This window comes from Amaranthus tricolor, chromosome 2 (genome assembly GCF_026212465.1).
Source record: "Amaranthus tricolor cultivar Red isolate AtriRed21 chromosome 2, ASM2621246v1, whole genome shotgun sequence".
NCBI classification, from domain to species: Eukaryota; Viridiplantae; Streptophyta; class Magnoliopsida; order Caryophyllales; family Amaranthaceae; genus Amaranthus; species Amaranthus tricolor.
The window spans coordinates 10,048,361-10,069,258 of record NC_080048.1 but is presented as its reverse complement, the minus strand read 5'-3'; the positions used below and the strand labels follow the sequence as shown (position 1 = coordinate 10,069,258).

General features: G+C 29.1%; 1 pseudogene; it reads left to right on the top strand.

Annotated features, from left to right (window-relative positions):
* Positions 1-8,476: 8,476 nt before the first annotated feature.
* LOC130805492 (uncharacterized) lies at positions 8,477-19,147 on the top strand (annotated as a pseudogene).
* Positions 19,148-20,898: the final 1,751 nt, after the last annotated feature.

The following is a 20,898-nucleotide window of genomic DNA, read 5'->3' as shown; positions in this document are numbered from 1 at the left end:
AATAATAGAAATACTATTTTATTAAATAATAAATTTAATACAGGAAAAGTAGAGATCATAAACGTTAAAAAATATTAAATAAAATTTAGTGGAAAAAAATCTAAGGACCACAACTAATAAAAAATATTTTTATAAAGTTAGTGGAAAATATATAGGGGCATAAAGAATATAAAAATGTTAAAATGAAGTTAGTTAAAAATATGTGGGGACCATAAGTATTATTAAAATATTAAATTGGGATGAATAAGGTTATTTTGTTCAAAATTTATGACACAAGCAAAAAGATTTTTTATGGAAACAACAAATGGAGCATCCCAAAATGACAAATAGAAACTTCTTTAAGGAATGGTGGGAGTATAATCTTTAGGCTGAAAACTTATTTTTAAGGTTTTACAAAGACGTTAAACACTTAAATTATTATTTTTATTATTTTTTATGTGTTGAAATTTTCTATTATTTTTATGTAATTACTTATAATCTATATTGTTTAATGTATGATTTTATGATTATGTTTTATATATATTAGTAATACTTTTACAGCTTTTAAAACAAATCAATTTATAATTTCAATATGATTTAACAGTCATATAATAACTTAATTACATATATAAAATTAATTATTTTTTATTTGAATAATTTATAAACCGTGCTTAGCACGGGAATCGATCTAGTTGTTTGTTTAATAATATGTAATTTTTTGTGTGAATAATATGTAATTTTTTTCGTGAGAATAATATTTAACTTTTTTTGTTAAGTATAGCAAAACTTATAAGAAGAGAGCAAGCTTGAAAAACGATGCTTAATCCTTTATTTTGATTATTTTTTTGGTGTTTGTATTGTTGTTTTACATGATATGTTGGTATTAAAGGTTTTAGAAATAGACATTAATCATATTGTAAGTAGGCATTAAGAATGATGTAAATAGACATTAAGAATAATATAAGTGGGCATTAAGGATGATGTAAGTAGGCATTAAGGATACTATAAGTCGGCATTAAGTATACTTTAAGTAGGCATTAAGCATACTATTAGTTGGCATTAAGTATACTGTAAGTAGGCATTAAGTATACTGTAAGTAGGCATTAAGAATGATGTAAATAAGCATTAAGGATACTATAAGTGGGCATTAAGAATGATGTAAGTAGGCACTAAGAATGATGTAATTAAGTTGGCAATAAGCATATCGTAAGTCGGCATTAAGCATATTGTAAGTAGGCATTAAGCATATTGTAAGTAGGCATTAAGCATACTATAAGTTGGCATTCATACTATAAGTTGGCATTAAGTATACTGTAAGTAGGTATTAAGAATTCTGTAAGTTGGCATTAAGGATGATGTAAGTTGGCATTAAAGATGATGTAAGTAAGCATTAAGCATACTGTAAGTTGGCATTAAGCATACTGTAAGTTGGCATTAAGTATATTGTAAGTAGACATTAAGCATACTTTAAGTAGGCAATAAAGATGATATGAGTAGGAATTTTACATAATATGTTGGATTTTGATGCTGGTTAAGTTGGTGTTTAGAATATGTGCAGTAGTCTTTTAGCATTTATTTAATTCTATGTTCATAATTGGATTTTAAGCAATTACAAGTTGTAACACCCCGTATTTTATCGGTTTTAGAAAAAAAATAATAAACTAAATAAAGAAATATTATTAAAATTATATTATTTACATGGACAACTATACGAAATAAAGTAAATTAAATATAAAAACAAAAAAAAAATGTAAATAACGGTAACGTGTTTTATCGCGTACTTTGTTATCGCGTAGTATTCTTTTTCGATTTAACATTATTTATAATAAATAGAATAATTATAATAATAAAATAAAAAAATAAAAAAAAAATTATGGAGGGAATGGGAAGGGGGCAGCCGGTTGAGTATAGGTGAATAGGAGGAATTTTGTAACTCCTCTCATAATTGGATTTTATGGCACAATAAGTTGATTATTAATTCCTATTAATTCTTTAAACCTCATTTGAATTCCTCACATTCTTAATCCTCAAAAGTGAACACAAAAATCAGAAAAAAAAATTCCTTCCCTTGCTCCTGGTTTCGGCTGTCACAAAGAAAAAAAAAATTTTTTTTTGTTTGTTCAATCCAATCTTTTGATCTAAGGGGTAAGTTAATTGAATTGTTAATTAAAAATTTTATATACAAGATTTCTAAGGTGAATTATATTTTTTTTTGTATGATGATATCCTATGACATTTAGGAGGATTGAGTATTTTTTTTTATGTATATATATAATTTTCTCTAATAATCCTTTAATAAACTTTAATTTTGTTAAAAGGATTAAGTTATGTTTCTTGATTTATATTCTTTAACAAAGTTTAAATTTGTTATAAGAATTAAGTTTATATTGATATTTTAATAAATTTCTTTTTATGATTTATAATTTCTCTAACAAAAATTTCAATTTGTTAGAAGAAATTTAATTGGTATGGATCAAGTGGTGTAGTCATCGAAGAATTTATAAATCCTTTAGCAAAATTTGATTTGCTTGAAGGATTGTGTATTTAAATATGTCTTGGTTTAAAAAGGATGATTTGGTTCTATAATTCTTTACAAAGTTTTAATTTGTTAAGAGAATTAAATATTTAATTTAATTATCATAATTTGTGAAATTTTAAGTTCTTGAAGGATCTTGTGGATGGGCATATTTCTTTTTATTTGATGACTTTTATGCTTTGATGATGGGGTTTTTGTGTATTAATATATGTGTGGATATATCAAGTGGCTATGTGATAGAAAAATTTGCCTTGCTTGTTTTATTTTAGTCATTGTGATATTGGTCTTGTTAGATTATTTTGGTCATGGGATTAAAAAAGTTAGTAATTTGAATAATGAATATATAAAATAATAATAATAATAATAATAATAACAATGGAGTGTTGGACAGCAGCTGCTGCCTCGGTTTTGGTGCCGATCCGGAAACGTTAGTTGTGTTCCGTTGTTGGTTTATGTATCTGATGCGTTAAAAACTCGTTAAACGCTTAAAATAATTAAAAATAGTAATTGGATGTTAGAAATTGTGAAATTCGGTACCCAAGGTAATTGATGCGTTCCAGATGCAGTGATGAAGTCAGATTTTTCATTTGAACTTTCTAAACTATCCGAAATTGCCATTAAAGTTTCTGGTCAGAATTTGAAATTTGGATTCATTGGGAATTGGATGAAAACATTTAAAATTATCAAGTCTTAGTGATATCTTAGTTGTATGGAGTGGATTAAATGTGTGAACACGTTCTAATACGTGATCGTTTTGTGTATGTGTTTTTTCGGACCTCGATTCATAAGTATGTAGTGTGATGGTGACCTAGTCCTAGTTGGTTTGGTATCACCGTCCAACTAACTTTTCTTTAAATTTCTACACAAATAAACTAAGATGATACATGATCCAAATTTAGCATAATTCGACTCAACTCAAAATAATTTGTATGTAAAATTATATCAGATTGATAAGATATTTATGTACACACGATTTAAAATTGACATGACTCGAAATATCTTACGAACACCTTAATAATAGATATACACTCAAGGTCCATCAGGGACTTGATTCTTGTTGAAATATTTTCCAATTTTTTACATACTTGAACACCTAGAAAATATTTTCTAACTACTATATATAATAATTAAAATGATGAAATATTTCGAAGACAAAATAAAAATGACAACACCCACTAAATCATATTTTCTTCACAATTAAAATTTTTTAATTTTTATATTTTCACTCCATATACTCCCTCCGTTCTTTTTTGATCTTCCACTTTGGATTTTTCACACATATTAAGGAAGATAGTATCTTTGGGTTGTAGTGGGTATTATTTTAATTAAATAGTAGTGTGAAGTAATGATTGTATTGAAAGTATGAGGTTGTAGTGGATATTATTTTAATTAAATAGTAGTGTGAAGTAATGATTGTATTGAAAGTATGAGAGAGAAAATAATTATAAATAAAAGAAAAGGAGTACATTAAAAGAAAAATGGGGTTTTAAAGGGTAAAAGTGGGATAAAAACTTTCAAAAAATAGAAAGTATTCTAAAGTGGAAGAACTTTTGAAACTACCCGTTATAGTAATGTGGAAGATCAAAAAAGAACGGAGGGAGTATCATTTAAATTTAATTTATTTTTTATATCATTTAAATTTAATATATTAATTAAAATTTTCAATACTAGATAGATTCTCGTGCCAATCACGGTTTATGAATTATTTAAATAAAAAATTACTAATTTTATATATGTAATTAAGTTATATATTACTCCTAAGCATATTGAAACTATAAATCAATTTGTTTTAAAAAACTATAAAAGTAATTAATATGTTATCCGATAATTAACCATTGTAATTAAAAGATACTACATATCTTAATGGATTGCATATGGTAAAAAATTAGCAAATAAGGTCTAGTTTCAAAATTTATTTTGTGACTAATTAATTAAACAAATCTAATAAGAATTTAAAAGAGGGGGAAAATTTTTATCCTAAAGTCGACAAGTGTCCTAATTGTTTCTTCATTAGTATATTGTATAGAGTCCTAATTGTTTTTTCATTAGTATATGTATAGATAGATTGTCTTTTTTGATTGGGTCGTACCAATTATTAATTTTCATGTATATTAACAGGTGGCAGACTTAGGATAGTTGTGCTATTTGATTAATGATTTTATCAATAGAATATTTAAACAATTTAATCATATCCATTTACAATACTGAACCCCAAAGTAAAATTGAAACAAATAATCTGATACTTAAAATCAGTCAATCACAATGTGTCAACTATCATAAACTAGATAGATTCACGTGCCAACCACGGTTTATGAATTATCCATTATAAATAAAAAGAGTGTAAGGCTTCTTCACTATTCACATTTTGGAAATGAATAGTGTTTTTGCTTAGTCATCTTCCACTTCATCTTTGGTGTTACACTCATGTAATGGATTGCATGTTTTTGCTTAATCCTCTTCATTTGGGGTTACACATGTTCATTTGGGGTTACACATGTCGTGGATTGCATGTAGGGTTCTTTGCACTTCATCTTTGGTGCTACACACATGTGGTGGATTGCGTGTAGGTTGCTTTTGCATGTATGTTAGTTTTTTTGCACTTATGTTAGTGTTTTTGCTTTGTCATCTTCATTTTGGGTTACACATGTCCTGGAGTGCTTGTAGTATGCCTTTTTCTATTGCATTTTTGCATGTAGGTTGTTTATATAATGCATGTAACACCCCTGAATTTCCATCCCCTTAAACAAAACCAAAATCGTGAAGGGTGGGAGGAAATTCTTGTGTTACATAAAAAGAAAAAGAAAGAATTTAAATAAACGTTAAAGATTAACTTTAAAGAGATAAGTGAGTAGAAATTTCGGCAGGACCTCTTCTAAAAATTAAGGGTGTGACCAAGGTAAGTAAATAAGATAACACAACTAAAATGATCCAAGGCCTCAATGCCATCCAAAATATGTCACGACGGAGTGAATCATCGTCGGTTCCTCAAATTATCAACTCCAATATGGATCGTGGTTCCAGTGTTAACGCATCGATTTTAACGGCTACAAAAGAACTATTCTTACGATCATACATCCAAAAACTACGCAGCGGAACTATGAATCATACAATGAGTCACATGGCTCCAAACAAAAGAATTATACAACCCCAAAAAGGAAAACTTTACAAGTAATGTAAGAGCTATAAATCATTAGGCAACTTGTACACAATTGCTACGATCGTACTCCACTCTTTTCCCCAATGCAATGCAAAAGAAGCATTATGATGCAATTATGAAGAGCTCTCAATTCAAAATCAAATTAGGACATAATTGCATCATGACATTATTAAAACCCATTGAACCTTCATGTACTAAACTTAATGAACGTGCTGATCATGGCTTGAATAAAGGAGATCATCTTCAAATTGGATTGAACATCTACATGCAAGCATGGCAAGACCAAGGGGAAACAAAAGGATGTCTCCCAATAGCTTTCAACCAGAACAGAATGCTGTTCCCAAGCCAGCAAGCTGCTGAACAGCAAAGGCGTCAAACAGCCTGGCAGCCCACTGTGCGAGCATTGGAACGTTTATCTTGGTGTGTGTTTGAGCATGGGATTTCAAAGAATGGCATCTTTGGACAAGAAGGAAGAAGCCAAGACTTAGAGCTAGCACGGAGAATCCTCACAGAGCCCACAAGACCAGCCCCAAGGTCGCTGGTTCGCCAACTGTTCGATAATGGCTGAGTTAGAACACTTAGGCTATATTTTTGTTCTGTTTTATTTTCTTTATTTTGCACGTGTTTGTAGTAATAAGCACGGGGTAGTTAGTTTGTTAAAACCCCCCCAACTAGCCGTTAGACAAAGCTCTATATAAAGGGCATGATCATTGTAATAAAACTCAGACTTGGTTTATGAAAATTCATTCAAAGTAATTGGTGCAATTACAAACTTGAGTATTACCTTTGTGAGTGAAGCAAGGGAGGTATTCAATCAATTCCACGAGGGTTAAGAGAGTGAATCTTAATCTTGAGTGTGAGGACGAGGCCAAGGACTGAGTGAAGGTCCATTTGTCTCCATCCACGACAAAGAACAATCCCCAAGGATTGTTCTTGTCACCCTACTGTTTTCATACAAACAGGAGGTTTACTTGTTCTTTGTGTGTCAAGAGTGTTCTTGGCCATATTCTTGAAGACATTAAGCGGGTTCTTGGATTGTTCCACCACGTACATGCATCACATTATACCTGTTACGTCAAACTATGATCCTCCTGCTGCTCAACATAATGACCATAGTCAAATGTATCATAGTAGGAACACCATAGGAAGTCATGAACAAACAACAAACACATACACGTTAGTAATCAATGAACTTATAACAATTAGAGTCATTAAAAAACACTATATACAACGATATAACATAGCAATAACGAATCTACTCATCTGTCTAAACACCTCTATTTGCTCATGATTTCTCTTTCTAACTACTAATCCCTCGAAGTATATTCAAAAGTAGTGGATCTTTGCTCTATTCATGGCTTCTCTTTCAACTACTAATCCTTTGAAGTATATTCAAAAGTAGTGGATCTTTGCTCTATTCATGGCATAGTGACACGGCCAAGGGCGTTATCGGCCAGCCGGCGCCCATGGCAAAGTATGAGCTCATACCCCCTCCAGCTGACCCTCTCGGGTCCTACCTTTGGGAAAACTAACACACTGGGGTATCAATCCAGTGAAGAGGCCACCATATTGGGGTTTGCAAGGCCCGCATGGTAACACCTCGGTCAAGGGGCGGTATCGGTCACCCTGCGCCCAACGACAAAAGTATGCTCATACCCCGCCTTACGTTGATCCCGTCGGATCTCACGTAGGGGACTACTAAATCAACCGGACATAATCTAGTTGAGTCACGCCAACTAATCATAATCAAGGCTCAATAACTAGGGAATCACTTCGATACCACACACAACCATAGTGCGTTCTCTACTATTTAGAAATTTGTTCTCATAGTCTCCTAATGCTTTGTCACACCAGCTAGGAGCCAAAGTAACCACTATCATCCATTCACGACAAGTTTTCAATTACTTCTAGCACGTACGCAACTCATTCAACACCAAACATAATCGTTAATTCAACAATAACACAAGTCTTTCCATTGACAAAGGAATAAAAGAATTAGGTGAACCGTTTCCTTACATCAACTAACTTTGAGTTATAACAATTTACATTATCTTAGAAAATAAACAACAATTCACACTTAAGTCTCGCAATGTTAAATATAACACTAACATGACATGATGACAATTCTTAAAGTGGTCGGATCGCGACATCCTTCGCTACATTCTACAGAGTTAGAGAGAAGTATAATCAAAACAACACGACAAGTAATTTTTTTTTTGCAACCATCGACGATAAGTTGACATTATGCTCTTGGCTTACTAACATTATGCATTATGACTTCAATAACAATCTAATAAGAGTATTTGTAATTCACAACATTCAAACCATAACAATAGCAACTATTATTCCCAATTTGAATACCAAAATCACTTCCATCGTCAACTAAAATCATCAACATTACTAATTATCACGACAATAACCAATCGACTAAGTCTTAAAAAATAATTTTTAAGGTTATTTAATCAATCATCACTAAATATAGCACAAAACACAAATCATTAGTAATTTCATCTCTAAATCCAAACCCTAGTCATTTCATGTTCAAAGATAACATCTTTAATTACTACCCATACTAAGATTCAAAGAACTAATACAAAATCAACACATAACCCATAATTTCAAATCACACTTCAAACTCTAAGTCATAAACATGTTCAATTCATCCATCAAACTCTTACCCACAAAAAAATTCAATGAAATTAACACAAACCAACATCAAACTCAATATACTTAATAAAACTCCAATTAAAAACTAGAAATAAATTAGAGAAAAGAGGAGATGACTCACAAAGGGGGAACTAGAAATGGGTGAAGGTATAGGTGGTAGTTGTGGTGGAGTGGAGCACAAAATGGTGGAGGAAAGCTGCGTGGTGGTGCTATACTTGGTGTTACAGCAGCCTGCTGCTATTGGGGGACAAAAAGGCAGCCGTGGCTGCTGCTAGGAGGGAGGAAACCGGGCTGCTGCTGGCTGGTTGCGTGGAGGGCTGTTGCTGGCTGTTTGTGAGGTGTTGTCGGCTGTTTGCTGGTGGGGAAGGGAGGAACTGCTGCTGCTTGGTTGTTTGTGGACTGAACCGTGAGTGAGAGGGAAAAGGAATTGAGAGAGGGAAGGGAGAAGGGAGGAAGTGTGCGGCTCATTAAAGGGTCTGGTCTCACTTAAAAAGTAAAACCCTAACTCATTTAATTAATTAATTAATTAATTTCCTAGATTAATTGTCTCATAAGGCCCAACTAAGAAAAACACACATTCGTTTTACTCGTACTTTTATTTTTGATACAATTATAATCATATAATTCAAACCTCTTCATCTTAGAAATCGTAATTTATTTTTAGTATAAATGTGTTAATATTTATTTTCAGATATGAAAGAAATTTATTAAAACAAATTCAAACAATTTAATATATAATTGTAAAATCTCCAAAAGTTATTTAAAATATTAATTAATAGCGTTATAAAAATCTCGGGGTGTTACAATGCACTTAATCAATTATCAATTATAGCCAAAATCTGAATTTTGATTCTTATTCTCGTTGATTCTAATTCTTGTTAGTTATATAATGCACTAATCCAATTCTAATTCTTGATCAACATTGTTTCTCAACTTTTTCAAAGAAACCAAAATCAAAACCCTCTGATTTTGGGTGATATAGTTGAATTATTCTTCTTTTTAATTTTTGATTTACATTTATTCATTGTTCAAAGAAAGATTCTTATATATGTTGTTTTCTTATTGTGTTGGTAATTTTTCTTCAATGCTGCATGAAGTTTGGGTAAACAAATTGTAACAGACTCGAAATTTCCCATTAATCATCCGATTAATTTTTCCCAATAAATTCTTAATTCATAATCCTTAACTCCAATATAGTTTAGTCATCATAACATTATTTCCTCAAGATTCAATTCTTATATACAATTCGATACTCCTTTAAATTTTCAATACGTGTCTGATTTCTTTAAATTATTTCGAACTCAAAATTTTAAATTTCTAAAATATTCTTTTTGAGCCCAAAAGTTTTAAATACTAATTTATATACTACAAAATTTTCAAAATTATTTAATTAACTTACGATTCACTAAAGCTTTACGTTTTATATGCTTAATTCCTAATTAATTCCGTTAACAATTATTTTAACGAAGTTAACACTTTCACTTAAACTATTTTAAAACTAGTGTAATTATAATACTAAATTTAATTACACTTTTAAGCTTGTTTTTACACCTAAACTAATCCTAACTACCTAATACTAATAACTCAAAACCTATCCAATATTTTAATCTTGTTTACTTATGCAAGTAAACCAAATTGGAAAAAAAATAATCCCAACACGATACCCTCCTTATCTTAGAGGTTATTCTAGCAACATAGGCCATGTTTACTTGATTTTCTTTATCAAAATATCTCAACAACCATACCTTAACTTAGCCTATTTAACTACATAGTCAATCTTGCAAAAGTGGGAAGAAAAATCAACCTATGTTTTCCCTCTTGTTAGACGTGGCCTTTGTGCAAAATAAACCCACTAATTTTTTCTCCATTTTCTCCTAAATTCACTTTATAAAGTCATATACTAATTCCCTAAAATTAATTAGTTGAAGAAAATCAAGAAGAAGAAGCATAATTGGGTATAATTTTGGGTACTTGAAGATTATCATTTTAGAGTATTGGGCTTTGGAGCATTGGAGCTTGGAGGATCACACAATCCATTTTCTGAATTTGTATTTAGTAGTAATCCTTGATGATAGTATGGTATAATTTATTACTCTACTTTTTATGTGGAAATTTTACATTATATTTACTTTATAATATGCAAAGTATGAAATATATTGGGCATGATTAATTAAGAAAATTTGGTTGATGAATTTATGATTATGTTTATACTAAGTATCATTAATTATACTAATGAAGAAACAGACTGACACATGTCAGCCTGTCCTTCATTAGTTTCCCGCCCATATGAATGCTGAAATACATAAACGTTATCTTCTAAAATTTTCTGTAATACTGTAATTATAAAATATATAATTACATATTTTCTGTAATATTGTCATTAATTCTGTATAATTACAATATCATTTCCTAAATACAGAAATTATTTACAACCAATCTGTAATTTTCTGTAATATTGTCAATATAAATTATATAATTACATATTTTCTGTAATATTGTCAATAAATTCTGTATAATTACAATATCATTTCCTAAAATACAGAAATTATTAACAACCAACACCTAATTTTCTGTAACATTGTCAATATAAAATATATAATTACAAATTTCCTGTAATATTGTCAATAAATTCTGTATAATTACAATATCATTTCCTAAAATACAGAAATTATTAATAATTATTATACTGATTTTAGATATTAAATCAGACAAGTCATAAGAGAAGCAATAAAATTACAGTGAAGTCCAAATTTGATTTTTAGGGTTCTATTTGGGGAAAATTGAGAAGATTTTATTTTCAGAGATTTTAATTTGGAAATAGAACAAAATTAACTTGGAGAATAATACAAAAATAACATTACAGAAAATTTTAGGATTATTGAACCCTGCTTTCATGCTATAAATGCATGAAGAATTTTAACCTTTTGTCATTCACCTATCAAACTCCAAAAATTTTAGCCCTTTGGCATTCACCTATCAAACACTTCAATAATTTTAGCCCTTTGTCATTCATTTCAGTTTTTTATCACAAATTATTCCTATGGCTCAAAGCTACCACATGATTAGAAATATTGTGGGAGAAACCGGAACATGGAGAATAAAAATCAAAGCAATTTATCAATGGAAAACATATGAACAGAATGGTGAAGTGAACGGCATCCATACAATTCTTATTGATGAAGAGGTTTAGCAAATTCATGTTTTACATAATAGACTATCGTACATGTTTTGGTTTTATTTACTATTTATTTAACTGATGAAAAAATGTTAATTTACAGGGTACTAGAATTCAAGCTATTATCTCAAAGTATGTATTATCTGCTCATCAAGATAAAATCAAGGAGGGAGAACATTACTATATCACAAGGTTTAAAGTGACCGAAAATATTGGAGACTATAAACCAACTAAACACAATCACAAGATAATTTTTCTCAAGAACTCTGTCATAAGAAGATGCAATGACATAACAATTCCAGCAGACCGATTTAATTTTCCCAATTTCAATGACATACTTGCTTTGAAATATGACACAACAGTATTGACAGGTTTACCAACAATTCTAATACATTGAACTGATTGCAAAACATTAAATAGCATAAATATTGACCTTTTACTTCTTCTACACAGACATAATTGCAGAAGTAACTGCATATAGTAATGTAAATGATGGTTTCAAATTATAAATCAACCTTGAACTGATTGATGAGGAGTAAGTCATTTTAATATCATATTTTATTAAAATTAAATTACAGAAAAATTGAGATTAAATAATTATTTAAACCTTGTGTTCGATGTAGGAACAACCAAATTTCAGGAAGGTTTTGGGAACAATATGCAGAGGAAATTTATAGTTACGTATCCAAACCAGAGAATAATAAATCTTTTGTGATTATTATTCAATATGCAAAAGTCAAATTATGGAGAGGTAATAATCATTTTAAAATACCTAATTGAATGTTGCATGATTAAGAAAATACTTATCTTATTTAATAACTCTTTATCCATATGTATTAGGTACGACATCATTGACCAATTCAATGTTCATAACGTGACTCACCATTGAACCTGATATTCATGAAGTGCATGAATTTAAAAACAGGTATAAAAATCATTTAAAACTTATTTAATTATGCATTGGGGATTAGTAAATGTGTGCATCTGAAAAATCTAGAAATTAATACCAAGCCCCAAATTAAACATGTACCAAATTAAAATACCTAACAAAATGCACCATCAATTACTGTTTTATTTCATTCAACAGAAGGAAACTCAACGACGGTTCAATAATTCAACGATCATTGCTTGATAAGTCTAATCACAGTTTAAAATCATCAGAGTTAATATTTCTTCATAATCACGAGGCTGTGCAATTGAAGGATATAGTGCTGCTGCAAAAGGTTATATTTACAACTTTAATTTATAAGAATCTTAAATACAAAACTAAACCACTGAATTGTATGCAAATTGTAAACTACAGGAAGGTTACTATGTCACATATGGCACAATCACATCTATTGATTGTGAGCACGAATGGTCTTATTCATCATGTTACAAATGCTATCATGCTGTTCAAAAAGAGTCAGATGGTTCCATGAGTTGTCTTACATGCAAAGTACCTATTCTAATTGTTTGGCCAAGGTAAATAATTTACATAAAATTTTTGGCTTTTGACTTCTATTGATTAACAAGTAAAACAAGTAAAATTTCAACAATACACTCAACTAATCTAAATTCCATCAATGTGAATTAAAGGTACAAGATTTTTGTGCGTGTTTCGGATGGTGTTGGGCAATCCACTTTTGTTCTTTTTGATTCACAAGTGAAGAAAGAATTACAAGTTACTGCTAAAGAGTTAATTGATAAGCAGGTTAAGGTAATTATTATTAGCATTGAGCTATTACATTTTCTGATACCCACGTCGGTATTTTCTGTTATTGTTTTTTCATTTATTTTATAAACAAATTAATATATTGTTTGAATTACTAATATTTATGATTGGAGATAATTTAATATTGTAAAAAATTGTATTAATAAAAATTAAATCTAGACGAATCAAATAATATCACACTTTGCTATTTTCTCTTATCCATTATTATTGTCTTATGTGATTTTGATATATTTTTCAATCAATCATTTTAATCTTAAATATCATTAATTATACTTGATTATAAATGATTACATGTTAAAAAAAAATTACTTTTAATAAAAATAGATTAAAAGATGATCTTTAGGAAAGGGGAAATAAATAAATAATTTCATAATCTTTATAATTGGATCATTGTTATTTGTTAAGGATGGTGTAAGAATGATTGATAAATATTGTTCGAAAATCAAATGGGATAACAATAATGAATTAAATAGTTTACAATTTAGCATATAAATATTTTATAAAATATAATTTTTAATGTTTAGGAATTATATTTTATATCTAATATTTTATCATTTGTACAGTCGATTTTTCTCATCCACGTTCAAAACGTCGTCATACTGCGCACCAAGCCTATAACCCAGACAATGAAGGTTTATTTTCAGGTAATTCTCACATGACTAAAAAATATTACCAGTTTTAATATGGATTGTAAGTATGATGAAAAAAATAATTAATGTACATTTTGTTAATAGACTTATGACTTTTATTAATAATAGTTTTTTATTCTTTGATTTATAGTAGTTGATTTATCGCAATTACAAAAATCAACGGCGCATTCTATACCCACTTATCCTCAAGTATGCTCAAACAAACTTACTCGGGCTGGAAAGTATACTATTGGTAGAAATTTCATCAAAAGACATACAACCAACGTTCTTGAGGTAAATGATTCTCATTTAGAAAATAGTATTGATATAGGTAAGTGTTATGTATAAGGTTCTATAATATCCCAATATTAAATAGAGTTGATGTCATATAAATTTTTGAGTTAAGAAAAAAATATGCAGTGAACTTATACATTACTTTGTACATCATACTAATAAAATTAATTTTTATTTATTTTTTTAGATGATGAAAAATTTACAAGAACAGATGTTGAAGGTAATACATATATATATATATATATATATATATATATATATATATATATATATATATATATATATATATATATATATATATATATATATATATATATATATATATATATATATATATATATATATATATATATATATATATATATATATATATATATATATATATATATATATATAAATTAGCTTTTAGTAATTTATTAATATTTAATGTGTAATATTCTTTTTACAGTGTATTTTGATGTTGGAGATCCTGACTTTAAATGTGAGTATTGTTTGGCCTAAACGAAAGAGCGCGGAAGGATGGATCATTGAAAAATGCAAAGTTTTCATTATGCTGTATGAAAGGCAAAGTTCAAATTCCTACACTTAAAAATCCACCGAGATTTTTGGAGGATTTATTGAGCAGGAAAGATTCTAGGAGTAGATATTTTGTTGAAAATATACGTGCGTTCAACATGATGTTTGCATTTACATCAATGGGAGGTCGAGTAGATAATACTGTTAACAAAGGTCGAGGGCCATATTGTTTTAGACTAGGAGGTCAAAATTACCATAGAATTGGTAGTTTGTTGCCAACAGAAGGAAATACAGCAAAGTTTCAACAATTATACATCGTAGATACTGAAAATGAGATTGAAAACAAAAAACGTGCTTTTAGGTAATTTACAATAAATTATTTTTTAATATTATAATTTATGTTTAAGTAAAATATATTAATGTATTTTTGACCATTCATTTCAGTTCTAAAACTACGAAAAAATTTGATGATGTTTTGTTGGAAAAATTAAAACAAATGATTGATGAATTTAACCCGTATGCTAAGGTATACAGAATGGCAAGAGACAGAATTGACTTGAATAATGAGGTTAACATTCAATTAAAGTTGATTGGGAAAAGAGCTACAGATGGTCGGACATATAATATGCCATCTGCATCTGAAGTAGCTGCCCTTATTGTAAGAGATATTGGCAGTTCGTGTGAAGAGAGAGACATAATTATTGAGAATCGAAGTGGATTATTGAAGCGTATTAGTGAGTTGCACCCCTCATATCTAGCTTTACAATATCCCTTAATTTTTGTATATGGAGAAGATGGGTATAGAATTGGTATAAATCATAGAGGATTGGAGTCTTACTCTTCATCGAATTCTAATCAAAGGATCAAATTAACCATGCATGAATGGTTTGCCTATAGACTGATGGATAGGGAAAATGAAGCAGATACAATTTTACGATCTGGAAAATTATTTCAACAGTTTATCGTATGGGTGGACAATGATTGAATCAGAAAGGCTATTTTTTGTCCGTAAAAATCAAACGCTATTAAGGGCTGAAAATTATAATAGCCTGCTTGATTCAAATTCTAATGGTATTCCAGATTTATCTAATACTGGTCGTCGTGTTGTGTTGCCATCTACCTTCCATGGAGGTGATCGTTTTATGACTGAACTATATCATGATGCTATGGGAATTTGCAAGACATATGGATATCCGGACCTGGTCATTACATTCACGTGTAATTCCAAATGGCCTGAAATATCTAGATTCGTTAAGAAGAGAAATTTGCGTCCTGAAGATAGACCAGATATACTTTGTCGAGTATTCAAGCTTAAATTGGACCAGTTGTTGAAAGATATTACAAAAGGAAGTTTGTTTGGCAAAGCCAATGCAGGTTTGTTACTTACTTTGCTTCGTTCGTTTTATAGATAAATATTGAAGAAGATTTAATTTATTTAACATGCTTCTAATTTTAATTTATTTGCAGTTGTCTATAGTGTTGAATTTCAAAAAACAGGACTACCACATGCACACATTGTATTATTTCTGCATCGAGACGATAAAATTCCAAGAATAGAAGATGTAGACAACATAATATCTGCAGAGATTCCAGATAAAAATCTTTTTCTCATTTTGTACGAGAATGTAAAAGACTTTATGATACATGGTCCATGTGGTACCTTAAATTTAAATTCACCGTATATGAGAGATAGAAGCTGTAGTAAAAGATATCCAAAACAATTCAACAATACTACAGTACTAAGTGATGAAGGATATCCTGTGTACAGGAGAAGGGATACGGGGGCTACTCCGCTACTGTGGACAAAAACAATGTGTCGATTGATAATCGTTTTGTTGTTCCTTATAACCCTACGTTACTTTTGAAATATCAGGCACACATAAATGTAGAGTGGTGCAATCAGTCTCGGGCAATTAAATATTTATTCAAGTACATTAATAAGGGTAATGATAGAGTAACAGCAGGATTAGTTAGGAAACGAAATGAGAATGCCGATGATAATACTATCGACGAGATCAAAGAATATTATGATTGTCGTTATGTTTCGGCTTGTGAGGCTATTTGGAGAATTTTTGCCTTCGAGATTCACTATAGGCATCCTTCTGTTGAGAGACTGAATTTTCACCTACCAGGAGAACAAACTGTTGTGTTCAATGAAAATGAAACAATTGAAAATGTCTTGAATAAACCTTTGGTTGATAAGTCAATGTTTTTGGCTTGAATGGAATGTAATTCTAGATTTGAAGAAGCTAGAGAACTTCGGTATTTTGAATTTCCGGGAAAATTTGTTTGGAAGAGAAAAGAGCGTGAGTGGACCATTCGTAAGAGAGGTTTTTCTATCGGTAGACTTTATCATGTATCTCCAGGATGTGGGGAACGATATTACTTACGCACACTTTTGAACTATGTTAAGGGCCCAACAAGTTTTGAAGATATTCGTACCATAAATGGTGTTCTCTACCCTACCTTTAAAGATTCTTGCTATGCAATGGGTTTGTTAGATGATGATAAAGAATATATTAATGGTATATTAGAGGCAAGTTTTTGGGGATCTGCACACTACTTAAGAAAATTATTTGCCATTTTGCTTATGTCTAATAGTATATCCAGACCTGAATTTGTATGGAACAGTACATGGCATGTGCTTTTAGAAGATGTACTATATAGGCAACGCATGATACTTCGATTTCCCGGTAATTTTTTTTATTATTTAATTTAATTAAGAAATAGCTTTATTAATCATGTTTAACCATTAAGTATTATATTAATTTCTAAGTGATGATTATAGATTTGAAGCTTAGTGATGAACAATTGAAATGCTATGCATTAGTTGATATTGAGAAGATTCTGCAGAATAATGGTTGTTCACTACGCAATTATAGCAATGAGCTACTTCCAGATGAATTAATAATTCAGCATAGTTTTAATAGACTCATAGCTGATGAGTTAAGTTATGATAGAGAAGCACTACGCATAGAGCATGAGCAGTTATTTCAATGTTTGACTGCTGAACAACGGATCATATATGATGATATTATGCAGGCTATGAATGATAATAAAGGTGGTGCTTTTTTCCTTTATGGGCATGGCGGAACTGGTAAAACATTTATGTGGAGAACTTTGTGTGCAGCTATTCGATCAAAAGGGGATATTGTCCTTCCTGTTGCTTCAAGTGGTATTGCTTCTCTATTACTGCCAGGAGGAAGAACTGCACATTCAAGATTTGGAATTCCTTTGATTGCCACTCCTGATTCTATGTGTAGAGGTATTACTCCGGTAGCGATTTAACCTCTTTGCTAAATAAGACTAAGCTCATCATTTGGGACGAAGCCCCTATGACGAACAAATATTGTTTTGAAGCTTTAGACAGGAGTATGCGAGACGCTTTACGAGATTCAAATGGTATTGCTTCGGACTCTCCATTTGCTGGTAAGGTAGTTGTTTTTGGAGGTGATTTTAGGCAGGTATTACCAGTTATTCCAAAAGGAACACGACAAGATATAGTTTTTGCATCATTAAACTCTTCTTACATTTGGCATTCGTGTAAGGTTTTAAGGCTTACAAAGAATATGAGGTTGCAAACTCAGTCTGTTGATGATAATGATTTAAAGGATTTCGCTGATTGGATTTTAAAGATTGGTGATGGCATACTAGGAGAACCTAATGATGGAGAAGCCATTATTGATATTCCTGATCAATTTCTCATCAAGGATGTTGTAGATCCTATTGGTGCCATAGTTGAAAGTACATATCCATCCATACAGGAGAACTTAAGTGACACAAACTTTTTTCAAGAAAGGGTCATACTTTGTCCTACAAATGATATTGTTGGGAAAGTGAATGAATATGTTCTTTCATTATTACCTGGGGACGAAAAGGTTTACTTAAGTTCTGATTCTATAAATAAAGCAGATGGATGTTTTGAGTCTGATGTCGATTCATTTTCTGTAGAGTACTTAAACAGTATTAAGTGCTTTGGCCTTCCAAATCATGAGCTGAAATTGAAGGTTGGTGCTCCTGTTATGATGCTTAGAAACATTGATCAATCAGCTGGATTGTGTAATGGCACACGATTGGTAGTCAACCAGCTTGGAGATCACATTGTCGAGGCAACTATTCTTACGGGATGCAATAAAGGAGAAAAGGTTTTCATACCAAGGATAACATTGACTCCAACAGATACCACACAGCTCCCAATTAGACTTCAAAGAAGACAATTTCCTTTGATGCTTTGTTTTGCGATGACTATTAATAAAAGTCAAGGACAATCATTGAGTCATGTTGGATTATTTTTGCCTAAACCTGTATTCAGTCATGGACAACTTTATGTTGCCGTATCAAGAGTGAGAAGTAAGAAAGGACTTAAAATTCTTATTGTTGACAAAGATAATCAAACAACTACGTCGTCGTCGTCGTCTACTGACAATGTGGTATATAAAGAAGTATTTCAAAACTTATGAGGTAAAAAATTACGCGTTCATATTCTTTAAGTAATTTCCTTTTGATAATTTTATTATTAATATAACTAATCAATATATATTATATATATATATATATATATATATATATATATATATATATATATATATATATATATATATATATATATATATATATATATATATATATATATATATATATACATATATATATATATATATATACATATATATATATATATATATATATATATATATATATATATATATATATATATACACATATATATATATATATATATATATATATATATATATATATATATATATATATACATATATATATATATATATATATATATATATATACATATATATATATATATATACATATATATATATATATATATATATATATATATATATATATATATATATATATATATATATATATATATATATATATATATTGCAAGGTGTTTCATACAATATAGTTACAAGGTGATCTATATTGAAGTTATGAAGCCATTTTTATGGTAAAAATTTTGATTTAGTTGTAATTATTTAATTATTGTAACGAACTTAAGTTATTAATGATAAATTTTGTATTACCATTTATTATTTTCCTAATTTTATTGAACAAAAAATTAAATATTCAATAATATATATATATATATATATATATATATATATATATATATATATATATATATATATATAATATTTAAAATACTAACTAATAACCTTTAAAAAAATTATAATACAAGTATAAAATTAACTCAAATTTTTTTAATCTCCGTGCATGGCACGGGTATCTATCTAGTGTTATACTAAAAATATTGTTAGTATGTTGTTTAATAAATTTTCAACATGTTACAAAGTTGGGTGGATTATTATGCTAGAACTAAAATTAAGTTTTACTTATGTATAAATTTGTGTTAGTATGTTTATGGGTTATGTGCTATATTAGGATTGTTATTATAATTAAGTATGTTTATACTAGAATTTATTTTTAATATGTTTATGTTAGTTTTAAATAATTTTAATAAGTTGTGAGTAGTTTTTTATGAACATGTTATATTAACTAGGATTATATTAAAAAAGTTGTTATTAGAATTTTATTTGATATTTATGATATCCTTAATGTTATATCAAATTTTCAAGTTATTGTGTAAAAGTTTTAATTTTTTTTAATGATTATGTTAATTATTTAAATTTAGGATATACTACAATAAAATAAATTAAGTTGTTTATAAGTGGAAAATTAATACTCCAAAAGTACCTAAGCCATTCGACCAAATTAGTTTATATATAATAGAAAAAAAGCGTTTTAATTAAATACTATAAGTTACTAAGTATCCATAATAAGTTTAAAATATATTTGTGTATAACTTTTTATAAGCATTTAAAGTGTTTCTTTGAATATATGAGAAATTATAATAAACATAACTTTTATGATATTAAATAAATTAGTCGTACAAAATAATTTTTAAGTTTACTATTTGAGCGAAAATTTAGGTACAAAATGTGAAAGTATTATAAGAAATTTGTCTCTTAAATTATGAGTGAAATATTGATTTTTATGAAAATGTCAAAAAAATAAAGTTTTTATCCGCTTTATATCTAAAACATTGATTTTCTTGAAAATTATAAAGTTTAATTAAAATAATGATTTTTGTGAAGTAATAAAGTTTTACTTGCTTTACAACTAAAAATATTGAATTTTCATAAAAATTACAAAGTTCACGTGAAATATGGATTTTTGTGAAAAATTTGTAAGTGTCACTCTGTT